General features: G+C 43.2%; 1 protein-coding gene across 1 annotated transcript in view; it reads right to left on the bottom strand.

Moving 5' to 3' along the window:
* Window positions 1–22,417, bottom strand: part of LOC122800245 (smoothelin-like) — a gene marked incomplete in the record, with an annotated part of 1,328,624 nt that overhangs the window by 582,701 nt on the left and 723,506 nt on the right.

Here is a 22,417-nt window from a genome sequence, read left to right on the forward strand (position 1 = left end):
CTTAGCCCATTAAACTACAGTTCCAAAACATGTCTACTGAATAAAGGCACATGAACTTCACAGGACATCAAGCAGTTTAAGAGTTTGCATGTGCAAATCAGGTATTAATATGTCTTTGCTCACAGACAGACCATGTCAAGACAGCTTGAAACACACCTGCAACTGTTACATCTTAGAAAAGATCTGGAAGTCATGCTTGAAAAAAAAAAAACAATCACAGCAACATCAACATGTTTGTTCAAATCAAACCATAGCAAACATCTTGCCTTGTTTCACTACAAAGGTCTCACACAGTTCCACCTTCTGCATCACCCTTTCCTTCTCAGGTAAGAACACAGCTACCGTGGCAGCTTCCCTGCACTGAAAGTTTCTTTCATAAAATGTTTGCATATCAGATTAGGCAATAGGTGGCAAGCTCATGCTGACAGGACATTTAAACAGTTTAACACAGCCAGTTTATTTACATGCAGGTGTTTTAAGGAGACAATTGTCTAATTTAAATAAAACATGCACACCTCCAGAACTAGGATAATTGTAAATAAGCTTCACTGTGCTTACACAGATGGGTTGCAAAGGGTCAAAAGGATCAGCTAAGCTGCTCTGAAAAGAAAAAGGTATATATCACACTCATTTAATTTGCAAAACTCAGACTCCATCTGCTCTGTTTTCCTTACTGATATTTACAGAGGGACTGATTCAAATTAAACTTAAAAGCAAATTAATGATGTTAGTGCATGGAGTCGAATTTTGCTAGTAGTTGGGGTGTGCATTTAATGCCTCTGCCAGACACACGCCTCTTAATTGTCTAGAATTCTGCAGAATATCCAGATTTTTGCTTTATATTTCTGGACTGCTCCTCATAAAATGAGTTTTTCTGTCACTGATGATTGTAGTCTCTACAAATGTTTGAACTTTAGGACTAATATGCTTTAGAGAAAGCATTCTAATTGCAAAACCGGTTTCCAAGTTTTTAAGGGATGTATTTAAAATCTGTCCCCAAATTTGGGATTTTGTCTCCCATTATTTTTATTTTTGTCCAGATTTCTAACAATATGAGACTGAGAGGTCTGGCCAGACACAATCAACTAAATAAGCTTAGAAGCATTACATGAATGCACCTGTGGTTTTGATACAGAAGTTCCAGAAAATGCCACAGCCATTACCTGCTAAAACAGAAGTCAGTGCGCTTATGAGCGAGTGGGTACATGGCAGCAACAAAGCAAACTTAAATCGGAGGAAACCAGGTTTGGAATACAAACCCACATTATGAATATTGTGCAACAGTAAGCAAATTCTGTCTCATTAGGATGTATTCTCCTAACTTCTTTCCAGCATCCTTCCTTCCTCTCAGTTTTCACACTAAATATTCCTTAAACATTTCATGTTTCCATGCCTATCCTTTTCTTTCCTCCTCCTTATACCAGTACAAATGTAGATCATGTAGAGATTTTATTTACATATCTTGTGCACATATCTTATCAAATGTTGTGTTTTATTGTATTCTTGTTAGAAATGTCTTCCTTCCTTCTTATAAAACTATTACAATTGCACTAAATATATAAAATGCAATGACTAGAGCTAGGCACTTTGTGAATACCCTGGGCACAGAGGATAAGCCAAAGGGCAGTGCAGAGAACTGATAGTGCATGCAGCCTGCTTTAAAGCGTAGGTATTTTCTGCAAGATTCCCTGATTGGGATGTGCAGGTAGGCTTCCTTTAAATCCAGTGTTGCCAGCCAGGCATCTTTGCCTATCATGGGAAGCATCTGGTGAAGAGTTAGCATCTTGAATTTTGGAATCACCAAAAAGGTGTTTAGGATAGACAGGTCCAGGATAAGACGCCATGAGTTGTCTTTTCTGGGTACCAGGAAAAGTCTTGAGTAGAAACCTTGTCCCTTTTCCTCTTCTGGTACAGTCTGAATAGCCACTTTTGAGCCTCTGCCCACTGATTTGGGGTAGATCTGGCCAACCGTTTGGGGTTGGTAACGTGTGGAAGTGAAATCTGTATCCTTGGGGAAACCATGTTTAAAACCCATTTGTCCTGGGTAATGAGCTCCCAGTTTTTTTGCTTGCAGAGCAATCTTTCTCCCTGAAGGAGCAGTCAATTGAGAAGTGCTTGGAAGTTTTAAAGTTAAGTCAGTGAGACAGCTTACCATAGGGGAGAGTCTTACTACTCCCTGATTTGGAAGTAGGAGCCCCCCACTGCATAGTCCTGTGTGTACCCTGGGACTGAAGCCTGGGTGTTCTGCTGGTTCTGGGTTTGAACTGAGAAGGCCTGGAAGAGGTAGGAAAGGACCACATTTTTGAGGGCCAATGCCTACTAAATCTAGGAGGCTGCACTTGTAAGAAATCTTTAACAGTTTGCATTGATTTAGCTTTTTCCTCCATCTTTTTAAGATCTTCTTCTGCTTTGTCACCAAACAGGCGATCCTGATTTAAGGGAACATCCAGCAATTTAGTTTTAACATGATCTGGCAAAGACTGCTCCTTAAGCCAAACATGCCTTCTAAGTACAGACCCGGTGACAGCAGCCCTACAAGATGCGTCTAGTGAATCAAAACCACATTGCAAAGTATGTTTTCCAACCTGTTCAACAGAATGCATTAAATTCTGTAAATACTTATTTTCAGCACAATCAGGAATCAACACAATTTTCTGTTTAAGCAATCCAATAATATGCTGCTGATATTTTAACATATGAAACTGGCAATTTAAGGCCCTGATGGCCAAGGTTGCAGAGGTGTATACCTTTCTTACCCCATCTATCTAGGGCCCTGAAATCTCTATCAGAGGGGATAGGATTTGTGGCAGTAGTAGCCTTAATGCCCTTGGGTCCCTGTGAAACAGTCTCAGGATCCACAGTAGGATTTTTGAAAAGGAACTTGTGAGAATCAGGAACCCTGTAATATATATCAGGTTTTCTGGGAGCAGGAGGTAGAGAGTCAGGAGAAAGGCTAGATTCCGAAAAGGCATCGTCAACAATGTCCAGCACAGGAGGGATAGCTAAAGGCCTGTGTTAGGACAGGAGTAAGAAATCTCTAAGCCTCATTTTAGAATCAGAGTAATCCTGGCTTTCCCAGTGAAAATGCTCCTCAAGTGCATGCAAGGTTTCACCAAAAGAAAAATCCTCTGGGGGAGAAGCAAAGGGAATAGAGTCCTCTGCATCAGAATCCTCATAGGTAGATAAGGGTAAATCCTGGTCATCAGAGGAGACAGAAATTTCAGAATCTTGGTCAGAAGTATCATAAGCAAATTCAGTACTAGGTCTCTTAGAGGGGGAAGGTTGGCTTCCCCTGATAAAAGTAATAAGGTTTTCAGCCATTCTTATTTGTTTTTTAGGCATAGAGGCCTGACCATGTAGTCTGGGTGTTGGTTTCCTAGGCATGGTTCGAGTTTTAGGCCTAGAAGAAGATGGCGTCGGTTTAATATGCAAGCCAGTAGGCTTGAATACACCCTCAGAAGCCAGTGCCTGCACAGCGGCTCCAGACCCATCCAAGGTAGAGACATCCGCAGGTTCCACAGTTGAAGCATCTCGTGGCATATCGGACTCTGAATAGGTCTCAGTAGATGCCTGCGAATCTGAAGTAGAGGGTATCAGGGGCTGCGAAAGCACCTCACTGAGTACCGGCAAACTGGCGACTAGCTTAGGAGAAGCATCTTCAGCAGCTTTGGACCTAGGCAGCCTGTCTCTGTCTTTATCTTTGTGGTTTTTCAGAATGTCGGTAGTCGGGTGGCTTACCAAAGACATATCTGGATAACTTTACAGAGTACCAAAATATTTAGAAGCAAAAATGTACTGACTATGAATAGTTCGTGGTTTAAATAAGGCATAAAACTGTCAGCGAGGTACATTGTGGTCCGGGCCTAGGCAAGGATTACAGTACGAATGAAAATCTTTATGAAGTATTTGCTTTCCACAAGAAAAACAATTATTAACTTTTACTGACATCGGTTTAGAGCAAGAAAAAGTTTCCCCAATGGGGTACTTAGCTTTAGTTGAAGACTCCGGTTCTGAAACTCGAAAATGAAAATTTCAGGAGTCGGCTGATCGGCACTTGCGAACTGCTTGCTTCGGGCACCGCAAGGCAAGAAAGACTGATGTAATGGCGTCGGCTGCATGCTTTATATCCCTGACTACCTGACGTCACAGAAGATGAGACAGCAACCGATGCAGGACCCAAGACTTGATAATCAGGCTGACTGAGGGCGATAATCCAAATGTAATGACTGCAACAGTGAAACACGAAGAACAGCCTGCTGTTGGGCCTCCGCCCACTGATTTGGGGGTAGGTTTGGCCAATCATTTGGAGTTGGTAGGGTGCGGAAGTGGAATCTCTATCCTTTGGAAACTATATTCAAAACCCATTTGTCCTGGGTAATGAGTTCCCAGTTTTTTGCATGCAGGGCGTGCTTTCCTCCTAAGGGAGCAGGCAATTGAGCAGGGCTTGGAAGGGTTAAGGTTAAGTCATTGTGTCATTTTTCCGTAGGGGGGTGGCTTACTACTCCCTGCTTTGGAAGCGGGAGCCCCCCCCGCTGCTTAGGCCTGTGCATAGCCTGAGACTGTAACCTAGGTGGTCTGCTGTCCCTGGGGTTTGGACTGAGAAGGCCTTGAAGAGACTGGAAAAGACCAATTCTTTGAAGGCCAATGCCTACTAAATCTGGGAGGCTGTAATTGTAGGAAATCTTTAACAGTTTGCATAGATTTAGCTTTTTCCTCCATCCTTTTGAGGACATCTTCTGCTTTGTTGCCAAACAGGTAGTCGTGACTTAAGGGAGCATCCAGTAATTTAGCTTTAACATGATCTGGCAAGTTTTGCTCCTTAAGCTAAGCATACCTTCTAAGTACAGACCCAGTGACAGCAGCCCTGCAAGATGCTTCTAAAGAGTCAAAACCACATTGCAAAGTATGTTTACCAAATTGTTCTGCAGAATGCATTATAATCTGTAATTCTTTGTGTTCAGCACAGTCAGGAATCAACATCATTTTCTGTTTAAGTAGTCCCATATTAGGCTGCTGGTACTTTAACATATGAAACTGGCAATTTAAAGCCCTAATGGCCAAAGTAGAAGTGTATACCTTCTTACCCCATCTGCCCAAGGCTCTAGAATCTCTATCAGAAGGGGTAGGATTTTTGGCAGCAGCAGCCTTAATGCCTTTTGGTCCTTGGGAAATGGTCTCGGGATCCGCAGTAGGATTCTTGAAGAGGAACTTGTGAGAGTCAGGTACTCTGTAATACCTGTCAGGTTTTCTGGGAGCTGGAAGAAAAGTGTCTGGGGAAAGGCTAGATTCCAAGAAAGCATCATCTACAATGTCCAGAACAGGAGGGATGGCTAAAGGCCTGTGTTGAGGAAGGAGTAAGAATTCCCTAAGCCTCTTTTTGGAGTCAGAGTAATCCTGGCTTTCCTAGTGGAAATGCTCCCTAAGAGTGTGCAAGGTTTCACCAAAAGAAAAATCTTCTGGAGGGGAAGCAGAGGGAATGGAATCCTCTGCATCAGAATCCTCATAGGTAGATAAGGGCAAATCCAGGTAATCAGAAGGAACAGAAATATCAGATTCCTGATCAGAAGAATCAGAAGGAAAATCAGTTCTAGGTCTCTCAGAGGGGGAAGGCTGGATTCCCCTAATTAAGGTAATAAGGTCTTCAGCCATTCTAAGCATTTGTTTTTTAGGCATATGAACCTGAGCATGTGGTTTGGACGTCGGTTTTCTAGGCGTGGTGTGAAGAAGATGTCGTTGGTTTAAAATGCAAGTCTGTAGGCCTGTATACACCCTCAGAAGCCGGTGCCTGCACATTGGCTCTGGACCCATCCATGGTAGAGACATCCGCAGATTCCATAGTCGAAGAAGCATTTCGCAGCAAAACGGACTCAGAATGGGTCTCAGTAGAGGCCTGCGAATCTGATGAGGTAGCGGGCATCAGGGGCTGCGAAAGCACCTCACTGAGTACCGGCAGACTGGCGACTAGCTTAACGGAAGCGTCGTCAGCAGTTTTGGACCTATGCGGTCTGTCTCTGTCTTTATCTTTATGTTTTTTTCGGAAGATCAGTAATGAAGCCATTTTGGAGTACTGATACAGAGTACCAAAATAATTTGCTGCAAAGATAGTCCAACGACGAATAGTTTGGGGGTTGAACAAGGCACAAAACCGACAGCGAGGGACGTCGTGGTCTGAGCCTAAGCAAGGAATGCAGTACGAATGAAAATCTTTATGAGGTATTTGCTTTCCACAGGTAAGACAATTGTTAACTTTTACTGACATCAGTTGGAGCAAGAAAAAAGATCCCCAATGGGGTTCTTATCTTTTTTTGAAGACTTTAGTTCTGAAACTTGAAAATGAAAATTTCAGGAGTCGGCCGACCGGCACTTGTGAACTGCTTCTGCTTCAGGCATCGCACGGCAAGAAAGACTGATGTAATGGTGTCGGCTGCATGTTTTATACCCCTGACGACCTGACATCATGGAAGAAGAGACAGCATCCGACGCAGGAATCCAAGACTCTGGTATTCAGGCTGGCTGAGGGCTACCTGCAGGCAGATAACTCAAATGTGATGACTGCAACAGTGTAACACGAAGAGCATCTGCAGAGGCAAACCCTGCCCTAGACTTCGAAAACAGAGGTAGGTGGTAAAGCTTTGTAAAGGTATGGACAGAGGTCCAGGTGGCTGCTTCCAATATGTCCCTGGTAGGAACTCCTCTGAGGAAGGCAGTGGAAGTGGAGGTTGCCCTAATGGAGTGGGTACGGAGTGACCTACCGATGGGTTTCTCATGTAGTCTGTAGCAAAAATGGATACAGTGTGGAATCCATTTGGAAATGGTTTGTTTGGAGATGGGCATCCCCTCTGCCCCTGGGGCAAAACTTACAAGAAGCTGGACAGTTTTTCTGAATGGATTAGTGCAGTCCAGATAGTATCCGAGTTGTCTGTGCACATCTAGTGAGTGTAGAATTCTTTCCTCCTTGTTTTGAGAGTTGGGAAGGTTGATGGGCTGGTTAAGGGTCACATCAGATACCACCTTGGGCATAAAGGAGGGATTAGTCCTCAGGGAGACTCTGTCTGCATGGAAAATTATGAAGGGCTCGACAGCCATGAGAGCTTGAAGTTCTGAGACCCTTCTGGCAGAGGTGATAGCTAGTAGGAAGGCAGTCTTCCAAGAGAGGTATTTCAATTCTGTTGAAGCGGCAAATTCGAAAGGAGGTAAGATTAGTTTCTCTAACACATAATTCAGGTCCCAAGGTGGAGTAGGAGGTCTTCTGGGAGGCCTGATATTAGAAGCCCCTCTGAGGAACTGCTTAACCAATGGATGAGAGAAGAGGGGTGGGTCTGAATCATAACGGGCAGAGATGGCAGAGGCATGGATTTTAATAGAGAAGGAGAGGCCACTATAGAGCAACTCTGCTAAGTAATCCAGGATGAGAGGGATGGAAGGTTAGGAGGTACTGCCCCTTGGTTTCCAAAAGCAGAATCTTTTCCACTTTCCTGCATAAGATTTTCTTGTGCTGGGCCTTCTGGCCTCTGTGATGATGTCCAGGACCTGTTTGCTTAACAGTGACTTCTTGTTAGTTTTTAGTGTATGAGCCATGCTGAAAGTTTGAGAATCTGTATGTCTGGGTTCAGTACCTTCCCCCCCCTCCTGGGCCAAGAGATCTGACCTTAGGGGGAAGCAGCTTGGAGGGCTGTAAGATCAGACTACATAGTAAGGGGTACCAATGCTGTCTGGGCCAATCTGGAGTGATGAGGATGGCTTTTGGTCTCTCCTCTCTTATTTTGATCAGAACCTTGGGAAGAAGGGGCAGAGGAGGGTATGTGTACACAAAGAGGGAGCTCCAGGGGAAAGTCAAGGCATCCACCTTCCATGCAAGGAGGTGGAAACTCCCTGGTGTAAAACTTGTGCAGCTAGTGGTAGAGGTGCGAGGCAAAGAGGTCCACCTCTGGGGTCCTCCACTCCTGGGTGATTTGCAGAAAGATTTCTCTGTGAAGCTGCCCTTCATGGGGGTCCAGCAAGTTTCTGCTTAGGTGGTCTTCTGCCAGTTGATCCATGGTAACTACTGGACAATTAGGTGTAGGCCCATGGAGGTAGCTGTAAGCCACAGACTCATAGCTAACCTGCACAGGGGGCAAGACTAGGTGCCCCCCCCTGCTTGTTGATGCATCACATTACTCTGGTGTTGTCTGTTTTTATAAGGAGGACCTCTGCCCTGAGATGGGGTTGGAAGGAAGTCAGACCGTTTTGCACTGCCATTATTTCTTTCGAGTTGATGTCCAAGCGAAGTTGATGGGCATTCCAAAGGCCCTGGGTGCACCTGCCTACTAGGTGAGTGCCCCAAGCTATGTCTGAGACGGTGGTGATAGTCTGGTCAGAAGGGTGGAGGATGAAGGGAAGACCCTTGTTCATGGCACAGGCCTCTGCCCACCAGAGGAATTCATCCCTTATGCAAGGGATCAGTCGGAGAGTGGTCTCTAGAGACTGAGAGTGCCGATACCAAAGGTTCTTTAAGTACCCCTGAATCTTTCTCATGTGAAGTCTGGTGAGAGGGATGAAAAGGATGCAAGATGCCATGTATCCCTGGGTTTGCAGGAACTTCCTCAGAGTGAGGTGACTTCTGGAAGCCAGCTGGGTGAAGTAGAGAGTCAGAAAACTCTGCTTTTTTGGGGATAGGAAGGCCATTAGGGTTGCTGTGTCTAGCACAGCTACCAGGAAAACAATTTTCTTGGTGGGGTTTTGCTTTGATTTTTTTTTCTCATTGATGGTGAACCCTAGGTAAGTTAGGAGTTATTTGACAAAGAGAAGATCCTGAAGTAACTTTTCTTTCCTGTTTGCCTGAATGAGGCAGTCGTCCAGGTAAGGGTAAATCTGTATATTTCTCTGTCTGCAGAATGCTATAGCCAGGGCCAAGCATTTGGTGAATACTCCAGGAGCAGTAGACAAGCCAAAGGTCAGTGCAGAGAACTGAAAGTGCTTATTGCCTGCTCTGAAGCACAGGAATTTTCTGCACGATTCCCTGATGGGGATGTGGAGGTAGGCATCTTTTAGGTCTAGTGTCACCATCCAGGCATTTTGTGCGAGCATAAGCAGGAGTTGCTGCAAGGTTAGCATTTTGAATCTGGGGACCACCAAGGAGGTGCTCAGTTTGGATAGATCCAGGATGAGGCACCAAGTGCCCTCTTTTCTGGGGACAAGGAATAGTCTGGAGTAAAAACCTTTTCCTGTTTGATCTGGAGGGACAGGTTCTACTGCCGCCTGGGATATTAGGGTTTTTAGCTGTATTAATGCCTCTGCCCACTGGTTTGGGGGGAGGTCTGGGTACCCTCTTGGAACTGGGAGTTTGTTGAAGGAGAATCTATATCCCTGAGAAATGATTTTTAATACTCATTGATCCCTGGTTATAGAGACCCAATTGTCCTTGAAGAGGGTGAGCCTTCCTCCTAGTTTTAGATAAGTGAAAGGAGGGAAGGGGGTGGGGTCATTGTGAGTGCTTACCATAGAAGCTTGGCTTAGAACTCCCTGCCTTAGAGATGGAAGTGGTCCACTGTTTGCTTCTTTGCTGGGCCTGGATGTCTTGTCCCTGTGGGGCTTACTTGGGCCCTGTCTGTTGGGTGCAGGAAAGGCCCAGTGTTTAGAGGGGAAGTTCCTGCTGAATCTGGGTGGTTGAACTTGAAAGAAATCTTTTACTGTTTGCATAGACTTTGCTTTGTCTTCCATCTTTTTAAGCACCTCTTCTGCTTTTTCCCCAAACAGGCGTTCCTTATCTAGGGGTGCATCAATAAGTTTAGACTTGACATGATCAGGCAGAGGTTGTTCCTTCAACCATGCATGTCTTCTAATAAGAGATCCTGTCACTGCTACCCTGCTAGAGGCTTCTTGGGCATCATATCCACACTGTAATGAGTGCTTGGGCACTTGACAAGCAGAGTGTAGTAATTCTGCCAGCTCTTTTGAGTTGGCACTGTCAGGTGAGGTAGCAATCCTCTGTTTTAATTGTTCCAAAGTGTGTTGTTGATATTTTAACATATGGAACTGACAACTGAGTGCTCTGTCAGCTAAGGTTGCAGAGGTGTAAACTTTCTTATCCTATTTGTCCAGAGCTCAGGGGTCTTTATCAGAAGGAAGAGGATTCTTGGCAGAACTAGTCTTAGCTCCTTTGGGTCCCTGTGTAATGACCTCAAGGTCTGCAGCAGGGTTCCTGTACAGGTATTTGTGAAAATCCGGTACTCTGTAGTACCTGTCAGGTTTAGCTGGGGCAGGAGGCAGGGCATCAGGGGATAAACTGGATTCAAGGAAAACATCATCCACCATTTCTAGAATAGGTGGGATGGCCAGGGGTCTGTGCTGGGGCAGGTCCAGAAACTCTAAAAACATTTCTTTGACTGGGGGTAGTCCTGAGATTCCCACTGAAAATGTTCCCTGAGGAAGTGAAGGGTTTCCCTGAAGGAGAGGTCCTCTGGAGGGGAGGCAGTGGGGATGGATTCCTCTGCATCTGAATCCTCAAACAGCTAAGGGTTGCTGTTCCCCTTCAAAGGCAGAAAACTCAGATTCCTCAGACTTCTGCTCTGTCATAATTTCTTGAGAAGGAGTCCTTTTCCTTTTTGGAGAGGGAGCTTGAGTACCTCGGTTAAGGGAGATGAGATTCTCTACCATTTTAAGCATTTGAGCTTGGGGTGGGGGAGCAGTAGCAAGATGGTGGCTAAAAGCAGATTTCCTAGCAGTGGCCTGGCTTTGAGGCCTAAGAGAATCAGTCTGTAAATAATCAGCCCTTGCAAGTCTTGAACCCAGGACCCTGCAAACCATAGCCATTGCAATTTACCACCAAGTCTTTTGAGCTGTCTCTGAGAAACGGTAGTCGGAAGAGAAGATATCGGTATTTGTCTAGAAATGGTAGTGTGAATGGCCTCCTCAGAAGCCAGTGCCTGTGTCACGGATCTGGACCCAACCGAGGGAGAGACAGCCAAAGGCTCAGAAGACGAAGTGGATTTCTGCGGCATACTGGACTCAGAAAGTGTCTCGGCAGAGACCTGCGAAGTAAGCGAGTCGGGCATCAGGGGCTGCGAAAGCGCCTCACTGAATTCCAGAGAAGTGACGACTTGCTTAGCGGTAGCATTGTCGAAAGGCTTAGCCTCGAGTGGCCTGTCTCTATCTTTACGTTTTTTCAGAATGTCGGAGGATTGTTGGCTGACAGATGCCATATTGGAATTTGAAGACTGAATACGAAAATAATTGTCTACAACAAGAGCTCTATGGAGAGTGGTTCTGCATTAAAGAGGGCACAGAACTGGCAATGAGGGACGTCATGGTCCGGGCCTAAACAAGTGATGCAGTAAGAATGAAAGTCTCAGTGTGGGATCTGCTTTCCACAGGCAAGGCAATGGTTAACTTTTTCAGACATCGGTTAGAGAAAGAAAAAAGGGTCCCCAATGGGGTACTTAGCTTTAGACGTTTTCTGCTGAAATATGACTTCTGCTAGTGACTGACTGGCACTCGTGCGAACTGCTTCTGCTACGGGCTCCACGGCAAGAAAGACTGATGTAATGACATCGGCTGCCTTGCTTTATAGTACTGACGACCTGATGTCAGACTACAGGCGACAGCAGCGGCGCACAAAAACACTGACTCTGGTATTTGGGCCAGCCGAGGGCTACCACAGGAGGGATAACCCACAGGTGATTACTGCAACAGTGAAACACAATCATCATCAACCTTATCAAAGGCAAAGACAAAGAAATGGACATGAATGTATTTATCCTATGTTGACCGGGTAAGTTCCACTAGGCTAGTAGCCTCTTTTCAGGGGAGACCCGCAATGATACTAAACACTATTAGAGGAAATTTGGCCAGGGCATCAGGGAATTTCCCCTACTCTTTTTGATAAGTGCTGTGAGAACTTTTACATCCACATGAGCTACCACCAACTCAAGCAGATGGGAGCTTCGGTTTAACATCTCATACGAAGGATGGCGCACTCAGGAGTGCAGCACCTCCCTTATGCTGCATTTCAGTGTCAGTAATCAATCTACCTGGTGTGGAAATAGAACCCACAACCTTCTGCACCAAAGGTGTGTGCTACCTGTTGCCCATTGACACTGCTTCAAAAAATTGAAATACAAAATAAAAAACAAGGAAAACCTTGAAAACTAGCAGGCATGCAAAAATCTTTTAACTCTAAAAAATGCAAATGGGATTACAGGGACAGCATTTCTCAGGCACGTTTCCAACAGAAGACGGACTACAAATAACTGAAAAGGTATTGTGTGGTGAGACTAAATTTTAGAGCAACATCAAAAGCAGTCACTACTGATTTGCTGTTTCTTCAGAGTACTCTCACTGGTAGAATGGCTGTTGAAGAAAAGTATGGCTGCATCAGCCAGAACTAGGGACATGGATACTTTGACAGTAAAGCAAAATAAGGCAGGATTGTGATCTTAATTGCTAATTAGGCAAATTCAGTAGCCAGGCATGTACAGAAATGAATAAATAACTGGCAGGGACACCGAGCTGCAGCATACTAAGAGGGACTACAAACAAATGGAGAGTACTGTCATGAAAAGGGGGAGATCTTTCACTGTTAGATCTTTGGTTAGTAAACAAACAGTCACAGAGCAGTGGCTGGACAGTGTAAAAAAATGAAAATGGGGCCAAGGAAAATAAAGTGGTATACATGTGGGCCACAAATGCGCTCTTCACCAACAACATAACTTATGCATATCCCTATTGCATGTGTCATATATACCTAATGAATATTAACTATCTATACCTAATGAATATTAATTACCTATATAAGGCTGGTGACATGTAGATTATCAATAAACAAACCTCCTGTGGCTGCAACTAATTAAAAAATACTGAAATCGCTGATAAAGACAGTGAAAAGGGCAACATGACTTGCATGATAATATGAAGCAATATACCTCTCAAATGTCTTTTTTTGCTCAAGTCCCTGATTTTGTCTCATATTTTTCTCATTTCCCTCACAAGATTTTTCATGTTTCTGAGAAATTATTGAAGATTATTCAGACAATTATGCCAGACATTAAAGTTTCCTACTTCTTATACTGTTCAGAAAATGCATTTTGATGCAAAAAGTGTTATAATAACTTTTTAAATAAATTAATTGAGTACTGTTTAAAAAATACTCCTGATTTTTTGGGCCTTTGTCACTCCACTACTTTTAATTTTATCCAGAATTCTTAAGCAAAGAAGTTGAAAGGCACGTGAAGCCACCAGTATAAATTGCCAAAATCTGTGATTAGTACATATATCCACCAAAATAAGTTAGGCATTTTAACCATCATGTAAGCTACAAAGTTAAAGTGGAGTTATAACAACAGTACATCTACATAAATTAAAAAATATTTAAAAAGTTGATAAAGGGAGAAAACATGGTAACAAGAGTTATCGAACATCACCAGATGGTTATTTACTTTTAAATAAGTTCTTCTGAATTATTACTACTGAGTATTACTTACAATGGATACGGGTTAGAGAAGGTGAAAGTTAACACTGCAGTGGACAGGGAGTCTTGTTTTATTAATATTCTTTAGCTAATGGAGTTAATGAATATTTATAAGCAACTACTTCACCCAATATTTGCAAATTTATTACTTACATTTATTTTATTTTATTTATTTACATTTGTTAACTGGATAGTATCCGACTGGACCAGGAGCCGTTTTCAGAGGAGACCTGGGGAGAAAAGCTCCACAAACAGTAGTAATAATTATCTTCTTCTTCTTTCGGCTGCTCCCATTAGGGGTCGCCACAGCGGATCATCTGTTTCCATTTCTTCCTGTCCTCTGCTTCTTGCTCTGTCACACCAACCACCTGCAAGTCCTCTCTCACCACATCCATAAACCTTATCTTAGGCCTTCCTCTTTTCCTGTTACCTGTCAGCTTCATCCTTAGCATCTTTTTCCCCAATATACTCTGCAGCCCTCCTCAGCACATGTCCAAACCAACGTAATCTTGCCGCTCTGGCTTTGTCTCCAAACCTTCCAACCTGGGCTGATTCTCTAATATACTTATTCCTAATCCTGCCTACCCTCGTCACACCCAGTGCAAATCTTAACATCTTTAACTCTGCCATGTAGCTGTGACTCCTGCCTTTTTGTCAATGCCACTGTCTCCAACCCATATAACATATCTGGTCTCACTGCCCTCTTGCAGACCTTCCCTTTCACTCTTACAGGTACTCGTCTGTCACAAATCACTCCTGACACTCTTCCCCACCCACTCCATCCTGCCTGTCCTCTCTTCACCTCTCTTTCACACTCACCATTACTCTGAACTGTTGATCCCAAGTATTTAAACTCATCCACCTTCGCCACCTCTACTCCCTGCATCCTCACCATTCATCTATCCTCCCTCTCATTCACACACATATATCCTATCTTAGTTCTGCTGACGTTCATTCCTCTCCTCTCTAGAGCATATCTCCACCTCTCCAGGGTCTCCTCCACCTGTTTCCCTACTCTCACTACAAATCACAATGTCATCTGCAAACATCATAGTCCAAGGGGACTCCTGTCTGATCTCATCTGTCAGCCTGTCCATCACCATTGTAAATAAAAAAGGGCTCAGAGCTGATCCTTGACATAATCCCACCTCCACCTTAAACACATCCGTTACTCCCACTGCAGACCTCACCGCTGTCACACTACCCTCGTACATATCCTGTACCATTCTTACATACTTCTCTGACACTCTCAACTTCCTCATACAATACCACAACTACTCTCTAGGCACCCTGTCATATGCTTTCTCCAAGTCCACAATGATACAATGCATCTCCTTCCGACTTTCTCTGTGCTTCTCCATCAACACTCTCAAAGCAAACATCGCAAGTGTAGTGCTCTTTCCTGGCATGAAACCATACTGTGGATCACTAATCATCACCTCCCTTCTTAACCTAGCTTCCACTACTCTTTCCCATAACGTCATGCTGTAACTGATCAATTTAATCCCTCTGTAGTTACTACAGCTCTGCACATCACCCTTACTCTTAAAAAAAATATATTATATTAACAATAATACAATTACTAAGATCTAAAATTTATGCATCAGTAGTCATATTTTAACTAAAGTAACTAAGAAAAGTTATTGTGATAGCACAACATAGTTATTTACATATCAGTACATGATATGGTGTAAGTATTTGAACACTAACAGAGACCAAAACAAAATCAAAGAAACAATTATAACATTTGACTGACAAAGAAATATTACATAGTGACAGAAGTCATAGCATAATACAGAGATTCTTGATCATTACAGTACTTAAAAGTCTAACAGGGCTTGTGCCAAAAGTTTAAAACTCATATGGAGAAAAATAGGATTGCTGTGATTAAGGGTGATGAGAGAGTTGTAAAAGTACTAAGGGAGGAATAATTATATGGAAGAACTACAGGGGCAGAGCCATATGGTTTTGAGATGCTCTTTTGTTTTAAAGGAAGAGTAACTGGGAGAGTTTTGTATGTGTCGAGGGAGAGCATTCCAGGTCTTGGCTATTTTATTTGAATACAGGGAGTCACTATGGTAGTTGTGAGACTGGGTTATATTTAGCAATAGCCTGTCTGAAGACCTGGCATTGACATGTGGTTGGACCAGGGTGGAAAGTGCAGGCAGTAACTGGGGTTGTGAATGATTTTGTGAGTGAAGGTAAGTTGGTTTAATGTTAACAGGTTGGGAAATTCAAGCCAGTTCAGTTGTTGAAGAACAGAACAATGATGAGTTTTATGAGGATGGTTGCTGGCAAACTTTGCTATTTTATTATAGCAGGATTCTAGGTTATTTAGGTTGGCCTTGCGCAAGTTTGTGAAAATGTGTGAGCAGCAGAGAATGTACACAGATGTTGAGATCTAGCTGTGGCTAGTCTGGCTTGGCGTGTTAGGAAAGGTCTGGCCCTGCAGAGAGATCAGAGTTTGGCATGGACCTTTTTGATTGTTAGGGAAATATGTACATCAAATTTCAGCCCGACACTGTTATCTATTGTTACACCTAGCAGTTTGGTGTGATTTGTAGGTTCAGTTTTGGTTCTATTGGTGGATTAAATAAAGAGAGGTTGACAGTAGGGCTTGGAAGTTTTGTTTGTGAAAATCATTAGCTTAGTCTTACTTGGGTTTAGAATGAGTTGGTGGTTAGATAGTTAAGTTTCAGTTTCCTGAAATTGATTTTAAGTCTTACCTTAAAGTTCTTGGTGGGAAGGGGTAGAGCATATAAGAGATGTATCATCTGCATATTGTATTATTGTAGCAAGTTGGGTTGCTGAATTTAGGCTGTTGGTAAATATGATAAAGAGGCGGGTTCCAAGTATGGACTCTTGGGGTACTCCAGTGGATAATGGCAGGAGAGGAGAGAGATTGTTCTCCCATTTGGTAGCCTGTTTACGGTTTGATAGGTAGCTGTGAAACCATGTAAGTGATGAACTGAGATTATGAGTGGCAAGTTTGTTAAGTAGGAGTTGGTGGGAGATGGTGTCAAATGCTTCTGACATGTCCAGGAAAATTACTGAGACTAGTGGACCATAAGGTGATGAATAGTGTCAGTAAAGGATATTAAGGCTGTTAGTGCTATGTTTAGGTCTAAAGCCATGCTGGGTGTGGGATAGTAGGTTGTTAGTGGCAAGGTGATTTAGGAGTTGTTGGTGAATACATTTCTCTAGGATTTTAGCTATGGGTGGGAGGATGGCAATGGGTCGGTAATTAGCGATATTTCTAGAGGGGCCGTCCTTGTGGAGGAGAATGATGTCAGAGATTTTCCAGAGGTCAGGTACATATTGTTCAGAGACAGAATGATTGATAAGGATAGAGATAGGATACGCGATGGATGGTGCAGCTATTTTTAAGAATTCACTGGGAAGTTGGTCAGCAGCAAGGTTTTAGTTTGCTCAAGAGCTTTTTATGTATGAAGTTTGAACAGGTTTAAAGGAGGAAGAGTTAGCGGTTCTAGTGAAAGGAGATGTGACTGTGAGTGGTAGATTTTGGTGGTTATCTAGGAGAGAGGTGATAAGAGTTAATAAGAAGAGTGTTGAGTTGAGATGCTAAGGATTCAGAGGTGCCGGGCATGGAAGGGGTAGGGGCAGAGGTTTTACCAGGGTTAAGGAGGTAGTTTATGGTTTGCCAAAACTTTTGTGGGTTGTGTAGGAACTTTTTTGACAGGGTTGGTAGTAATATTTTTTGTCATTATTTATCCTTTTCTTTGTTTGGTTTCTTAACAGCCGGTAAGAGTTGAGATCATTTTTGTTTTTGGTGGATTGGTATAAAGCCCTGGCTCTATCCCTTTGTTTGATAAGAAGTTTGGTGTCATTAGAAAGCCATGGTAACTGTTTGGATGTGATATTTTACTGGTGGGAGCCAGACTATTTAGTATGTCAAGAAATGTATTAAACAATTCTACTGCAACGTCCAGTTTTAGGCTTTTTAATGGTGACAATCACAATGCTGTAGCAACAGACAATGTATCAGGGGAGAAGTGTTTCTTACAGCGGGTGTATTTGAAGGGACTATAAGACTGGGTTTGAATTTTTTTTCTAAGTAGAAAAGTAGGGACATGGTCACCAAGGCTGATTGGAAGGCATAAAGCAGATGATGTGTTAATAAAAGTTAATTTATGAATGACATAAGGGATATGCATGTGTCAATCACATCAGGAACACCCAAAGCTATACAAACTGAAAGGCGATACTGTTCTACAATTAGTCTCATCTTCTTTAACCAACTTGGCAGCATTTTTCAAAATAGATTCACTTCTAATTCTGATCAATTTAACAGCACATGAAATCTGATAAAATCAAGAGAGGTTAAATGTGACCCACAGCTGGTTTAGTGCGTGTGTTTTATGGGTGGAGGGCAAGGCTGCAGCCACGTATTTTCAGTGTGCTCACAAAAAAAATAAAGAGGAATATATGGAAAGATGTTCTCTTCATCAAGTACATCAATTTTTAGAAACAGCTGAAAACTTCTGCAAGGGATGGTGGAGAGAAGATACGACTACATAGATCTGAGTGAAGAAGAACCCAAGTCAGCAGTTGAAATTCTCACTCAGTGTAACATGCGGTACAAATGGATATTAAAAAAGCACAAGATTATTAAAAATTGGCTGTGGTTCAGTTCTCGGTTTCTGAGAAACAAGGCCATGACATTCAATTAAATGATTCTGGCCAAGGTTATCAGTAAATGCTGGTTGAAAATGATATACAAATGCCAGTGGCCAGTTTTGGAACTGGATTCAGGCACTAGAAAGCCAGCCATGAGAGAAAAGGACCAAACACTCTACTACGGGTTTTCTTCTTTTGGGGGTGTTTGGGAAGGTCCTATGTCGCTTGATGTTTTCAAAACATATCATGTCTATGTTTGCAATGGAAAGGGCAGCAAATTGGCATCACCGCCAAGCCTTCTTGTCTTCTTAACAGAGTAGAAGAATAAAAAATGTCTTCCCCATGACACTTGAATAATGTAGTATCATTCTCCAGTCTCCGCTTCAGCCCATGCCACTTTCTTATAGCACCTGCCAGAGTTTCCAAGCCATGTCTCGATAGCTTAAACTGAGTATTGTCACTGGATCTAGTGGGGCAAGTAAATAAAGCAAACTACAAAAACTGGCAACTTTGTCCAGTCTAGCACACCTTGGCAAGTGTGCCTTCAAGGAGTTTCTTTTAACTGTGTGATGGACTGCATAAAGATATGTGGCTATACCAAAAAAAAAAAAATAAAATACTTTTGCACGGTGTAACACAACATTAGTCACAGAAGTTGGTTAACTATGGAGCAAGCAACAGAAAAAAAAATCTCCACAGCCACAGTAACAGCCAGAAAAGTATCTAACTTATCTAAAATGCCTCCTCTTGGCGCTAGATATAAATGGTTACAATACAGAAATAGGAAACAGGGTGCTTAATGATGCACGTAAAATGAGAGCTTGTTTTTACCCGGCAGAGGAGTGGTGATTCATCACTGTAACAAAGCAAAAATTCACTGAGGCTCCAAGAGCAGAATAAGTTTTTTCTTACATTTATTTCATTGAATTGCACTTCTTAATGCTTACAGTTATGCTATACAGCTAATCTACTACATTTTGCACTGTTATAAAGCTTTTTTTACTGTTTCACTGCATTGTTGCACTGTTTTAACCGTATTTTCATTGCTAGACAGTGCATCATTACTGTAATTGCATTTTTATTGAATTACTTAACTGTAAACTGCTTTTTCATACTGAGAGTTGTATTTTTTGTTTGTGAGTGCTCTAGCTGTGCTTTTCTGTGAGGTTTCTGTGTTCTAGGTCAAGTAGCATAGTCTGGATAGAGACTTGCTGTTATCTGTCCCTGGTTGTTTTGCTTGTTGAGTTTCCTGTGTTTCTGGCAGCCATCTTCTGCTGGTAGTGTCTTGTCTTACCTGTTAGTGAGAGGAACAGGGTTGCCTGACCTTCTCTAGCATGAGTGATTGTTGGAGCTAGCAGGATTGGGTAGTAATTCAAGCTTCTAGAGTCTTCTATTTTTTCTGGTATTTAAACCCTGTTTTTGCAGGGTGTTGCACTTGTTTGCTCGTGGTGCACTGCTGCTGCGCTGTTTCAAAACATTGCGAGGTATCTCAGTTGCATTTTTTCCCTTGGGTTCCCGTGGGTTCGCTGTTTGAAGACTGTTTCCTTGCTTTTGGATTATTGGCATTTTTTCCCTTACCAGCACTCCTACGTAACCGATGCCCTCCCTTGCAACTACTGTGATTTTATCCAGCCCAACTCACACCTATAGGTACTCTATTCTGATAGTACTCACTCTACCATCCTTTACTTTTCTCCCACAGATACTGACAACCATGGAAAGACAATTTTGTGTGGTTTCTCCTGCTAGTCTTGTTGTGAAAAATTCTTCTAAATGAAATTTAAAGGTCATGCTGCGAAACGCTAGAAGTCTTAACATGAAACTGCACTCATTGCAAGCATTCCTCGCCCTGGAAGATGCTGACATTTGTGTAGTCAGTGAAACCTGGTTCAAAGCTGCTGAGAGCACCCCAGCCTTACCATGTTACTTGTCATACCATACTTTCAGACCCCAAACAGAGGGCTGCAAAGCCAAAGGAAGTGGAGATTCAATATTTATCAAAGACATAAACACCTCCAAGCTGGTCAAACAGTATGATGCACAGGAGGCACTCCAGGTGCAGGTAACTGTTGACAAAACACCTGTTCAAATCATAGCTAGCTACAGACCCCCAACCATAACTCAGGAGGCCCGCTCCATCTATCTAAACTTACTTAAAGCCATCAAGATTCAACCCTCTACCCTGATCCTAGGTGAGTTTAACTACTCAGCCATAGAGTGGAAGACCTATTCTAGCTCAAACATGAATGGCCAGAGATTGCTTGACTTCATCAATGCCAATGCATTGGATCAGCTGGTCAACACCCTCACAAGAGGTGAAAATATCCTGGACCTGGTACTAACCAGCATGAGTAGCCACTGTAGCACCCCTCCAGTGTCATCCTCCTTGGTAAGATCCAACCATAAGACAATCACTTTCAAAGTCACCATCTCCCCTGACACCCCCCCACGGATCGAACAAAAAAACTTTTCCAAAGCTGACTACAAAATCCTGAGAGCAGGTTATAAGCAACCATCATTTCTTCAGTTGAATCAAGCACTAATGTCCAAGCCTACACCAAAAAAACTATATGAGCACCTATACAGCTGCATAGACTCAGCAATACCTGACAGGACCAAATCATCTTCCTCAAGGAAGAGCAAACCTGTCTGATGGACAGCAGCAATAAACAGACTCTATAATAAAAGGAAAGAATTGCTGTCCAGGACCAAGAAGGAGCAGGTGCCAAGTTGGAAGCAACCTCTCCTTTGAACAAGCAAATAAGGTTACTGGTGAAATCCTCTATGGCTAATTTCTAGTCCAAATTGGCCACATCCACTAAGGACAGTCACAAGGCCTTCTTCGCATATGTCCGCAATCTCAAAGATAACTCCCAAATCTGCTCTGAATTGGTGGTCAAGAATACCACATACACAAACACCATAGATATAGCCAACCTGCTGTCAGACAAGTTCATCGAAAACTTCATCCCCCTGTCCCCCATCAGTAAACCAGAACATCCCGAGCACCCCCCCCCATCACCTAATCACCAGGGAGCAGGTTATTAATGCCCTCTCAAAGGTAAAAAATACAGCCTTCATGGGACCCGACAACATCCCTGGCTGTGACCTACATGAACTCAAGCAAGAGCTCTCAGCACCACTAGGCACCCTATTCAACCAAAGCTTGTGCACCGGCTTCATCCAAGCAAAATGGAGGACAGCCACTGCCATCCCTCTGCACAAAAGGTGGAGCGTCCACCGACCCAGGAAATTATGGGCCTATCAGCCTAACTAGCCTGATCTGCAAACCCATGGAATGCATTATCATGGCCCTTATAAACAAGGACATCGGCAACCTCCAAACGCTTGATCCCACACAGTTTGGTTTTGTCAAAAGGAGATTATGCCTGTTAAACTTGGTTGCCTTCTTTGAAACATTCACCAAAGCCATGGATATGGGCAGGACAGTGCACACCACCTACCTTGACCTAGTCAAAGCCTTTGACACTATTACCCACTCGGGCATAATAAATAAACTCTCCCAGCTAGGCATCAACACATATGTTACCAGATGGGCAGCTAACTGACTCACTGACAGAACCCACTTGGTCAAAATAGGGGAAGCCACCTCTAGTAGCAGACCCGTAACAAGTGGCGTACCCCAAGGATCAGTCTTGGGGCCTCTACTGTTTGGGATATACTTTCCTGAGGTGCAAGCCAAAAACACTGGTCTGTGGCTGACAAAGTTTGTAGATGACTGCAAGCTGAACACTGTCAAATTCCCCTAACGATTTAAACATCTTCCAAGAGGGCCTTAACTAAACTAATGACTGGTGCCAGAAGCATAGTCTCAAACTCAATGCCAAGAAATGCATCATTATCCCCTTTTGGGAAAATGCTATTCCCACTAATTATCACATTAATAACAATGTACTAAGCATGCAATCAATCGTGAGAGACTTGGGCACCCAGGTTGATAACAACCTGACTTTTGACCACCATGTTGTCTCCGTTGTGCTTTAGGCTTTCTACATGGCCCACCTCATACGTAAGGGTATTTCGTCCAGGAACAAGGAGACCACAACATCCTTGTACTCCTCCCTTATCAGACCCATTATCGAATACAATGCCCCCTTCAGCATGTACCTTGCTAAGCACATGCAGCAACTGGAGAGACCACAGAGGTTCCTGACCAGGAAAATCCAGGGTCTCAAATACCTATCCCATACAGACAGGCTAAAGGCCCTGTCCCTCTACTCAATCTCATACAGACTCCTTAGAGGTGACCTTTGTCTGGCAAACAAGGCCATTTCAGACTCGGCCTTGATGGAGTTGCTGCATATCTGCAAGTCA

This window comes from Protopterus annectens, chromosome 4.part0 (genome assembly GCF_019279795.1).
Source record: "Protopterus annectens isolate FY-2018-M chromosome 4.part0, PAN1.0, whole genome shotgun sequence".
In the NCBI taxonomy this organism is placed as follows: Eukaryota; Metazoa; Chordata; order Ceratodontiformes; family Protopteridae; genus Protopterus; species Protopterus annectens.